Genomic DNA, 3,559 nt, shown 5'->3' on the forward strand with positions numbered 1-3,559 from the left:
TTTGAGGAGCAAATGCAGTACAATAGAAGAACTTTAGAAGAACTAGGTTTGATTTTGTATGACTCATCAATTAATAATAATATTTTTCACTTAACAGCTTCCATGTCACACTAGGAAAGCTAAATCTTAAAAATTATCAACATTATGTTCTATAAGAAAAAGAATCATGTATGTTAAATATGAGTATACCATTATGAACTACAATTCATAATAATCCTTAAATTTATATCTAAATTATCCACATCTATTATTAATAAGGATAATAATATTTTAATATTGGTACACACATGGTTCAATTACTAAAGGGAGATATCCGACACGTCCGAATAATGTACAAAGTCAGTTGGGGCACAAAACAAAAGAAGGAAAAGAAAATATCCAACCATGGAATCAAATTAATGAACACTACTATTAGCAATGCAGGATGATCTCTCTCAGACATACCAATGCCAATTCTAAACATTTGTGTAACTTTGGATTCAAATAAAAGTTAACAGAATGAAGTTTTTTTATTAAAACATATATTAAACATGGTTTTTCTATTGCTTAAGTTTGTCAAAGTAGCCCGTATGGAAGAATCTAACCCCTGTGACAGCACGGGTTAGTGGACTAGTGGATACAAATTGGAATAGTGTAAAAAACATGGACAATACCCAGACTCAACTTGCACCCCAACGCCATAATGCCATGCACCACTAAATTACATGTACTCGGATTATGGACTACTGACCAGGAACTGAAATTACATCGCAGCAAATCATTCAGCTCCAACGCCAAACCTCTTGCCAAACTTCGATCAATATCTGAAGATAATGCTACCTGGACCACCATTGTTGCATCTGTCTCCAATATAACACGTTGCAGCCTGATATTGACTCCTCTCTGTAGGGCTTGCAAGCAAGCGATCAACTCTGTATGAATTGGCTCCAACACCTTATCCGGCTTGCCAAAACCTGTACTAATTACCGCACCATCAGAGATGCGAATTATAAAACCCGAGCCCCCACTTCGATCACTTTGTTGGAAGGCTCCATTGCAGCTTATCTTCATGAACTCTGGTGGTGGTTTTCTCCATTTTCTCTTTTATCGAGTTGGTGCACTCTCCTACTGATGCATCGCTGATAATTCGCCTACATAACTCTGAACTAGTTGTGCCAAACCCACTGCATCCCTTTGGCTTTCTCCTTCATCAACTCTGCATCTTTCTGACCACTAGTGATATAGTAGATGATCACTTGGTGCTGCACCTCTTTGGCTCTTTCCTTAATTTCAGTATCTCCTTGACCACCTCCCTAGCTGACAGAGCATTCGCCAAACATTCTCTGATATGTTCAAGGTTAAGTTCACTCCATAGCTTAAGCACATGTTTTCATTTGAAGAATAAATGCCCGCCATCTTCATTAAATCCCCCACATAGAACACACATCGTAGCTAACTTCATCCCACAACATTTTAAGTTCATACGTAGTGCCAAACTATTATGAATGAATCTCCATAAGAAGTGCAACATCTTCCTCAGACAAGGGTTCCTACATGGCTCCTTCCAGTACCTCTCATCCCCCCTTCATCTTGAAGATGCAGCAGACTCCGCTCTTCTACCCTGACTTCTCCTTTTGTACTCAAAATGCACTTTATAAGCTGACTTCACCATGAAAAGCCCATTCTTATTATAGTGCCAAGCTAGTATATCGTACATACCATCATGTACTGGAATACTCGGAATCAGATCTGCATCCTCATCCAAAAAGGTGTCCCTGATGAGCTCTTCATCCCAGCAACCTGTGATAGGGATTATGAGTTCGCTAACCCATGATAGAAGACTTGCCCCCTTTGGTGTATATGGCCTGCACAGATGTTCTCTTGGTAACCACTCATCGGTCCATATTCTAACCTTTGTTCCATCCCCTATGCACCAAATGATACCTTACTTTACCATATCGAGCCCCGTCAAGATACTTCTCCAAGAATAAGGCATAAATCGTTTTGGTTTTGCCTTTAGAATATCACCATTAGGGTGGTAACGCACACGCAGAATCTATTCACGTTGCGACTCGGGGTTCATCAACAATCTCTAGCACTGCTTAGCTAGCATAGCTCTAAATTGATGGTATGCAAGTCTCTAAAACCGATCCCCCTTCATCCTTTTGCAGTGTTAGCTTATCCCAGCTTAGCCAATGCATCTTGTGTTCATTATCTTGCTGGCTCATTAGAACCTACCAATCAGTGAGCTCATTTGGTCACACACGCCCTTCGTGAGGTCAAAAGAACCCATCCCAAACGTTGTGATGGCTTGTGCAACCCCCTTAATCAAAAACTCCTTCCCCACCTTAGACAACATTTTCTCCTTCTATCCATGAACACGCACTCGTCCACTCCCTGTTAGAAATTCACAGTGGACCTCTACACCATAGATTCGGGGTAGAGCCTCTACTAGATGGAGAAAAACAGTTGGTGTACCTTCGTATGGGTCACCCTTTGGTACATGGCCACCGGTGTCGTGGCAGCTCCGGCGTAGACGCCGGTACTGCGGTGTTGTAGGCGTTGTGGTGGCGATGCCGTGGATGTCCAGTGGCGACGGTGGTGACCCTGCGAGGCGACGGCGGTGTGGTGGGGCATCCCGTCGCTGACAGCACACTGTAGATCGGATTAGGATTTCTATTGGTGGGATCATGGTGGCTCAGACCAACCTCGTGACTCGAGCCGTGATCTCCACCTATCTTTATATGTGCTGTGCGACAGGGGCCCACCAACCTATTAGGGTTGGGCGCCCCCGATTAGGGCGCAGAGGCAAGGGCTCAATAGACCATTGGGTCTATTGGTGGAGATCAACTAACATTTCCCCCTTGATCTCATTACATCTTTCAATTTCATATCATTTAGTTTTGTTCATTCAATGACAGATTAGCGCATAGAGCATATCTCATCGTCACGGTCCATTGCCGATAGATTTAACAGCTACAACACACTACTCTGTTCTGAAATAGATACTTATCTTTAGGCCTTCTTTTGTCTAGGAATTTTAGGCTTTTCCTTAAACCTATGCTAGCTATATGTTCTCTGAACACCATGTTCTCTGAATACATTGGGTGGTAAGCCTTTTGTAAGTGGATCCGTGAGCATCTTTTTCTGTACTTATATGCTCAAGACTTATGACTTGATCCTGGACTTTATCTATCACAACATAATACTCTATGTCAATGTGTTTGGCAGCACCACTTGACTTATGTTGTGAGCATACTGTACTGCCAGATTATAATCGCAGTATAACTTAAGTGGTCTATAGATGTCGTCAACCACCTTCAAACCGAGTATGAACTTCTTTAGTCAGTTCACCTACCACATTGCCTCATATCACGCTACAAACTGTCATACATTGTGGACGATGTAGTGACGGTTTGCATTTGAGCTTTTCCATGAAATAGCTCCCCTTTTCGAGAGTGAATACTATCCCGTTGTGGATTTTTCTATCATCTCTCGCATAATCAGAATCTGAATTTCCCACTGTGGAGTGAATCAGATATTCTATACGTTATCATGAGTCTTTTCGCTCCTTGCAAAT

The sequence above is a fragment of the Miscanthus floridulus genome, chromosome 11 (genome assembly GCF_019320115.1).
Source record: "Miscanthus floridulus cultivar M001 chromosome 11, ASM1932011v1, whole genome shotgun sequence".
Classification (NCBI taxonomy): Eukaryota; Viridiplantae; Streptophyta; class Magnoliopsida; order Poales; family Poaceae; genus Miscanthus; species Miscanthus floridulus.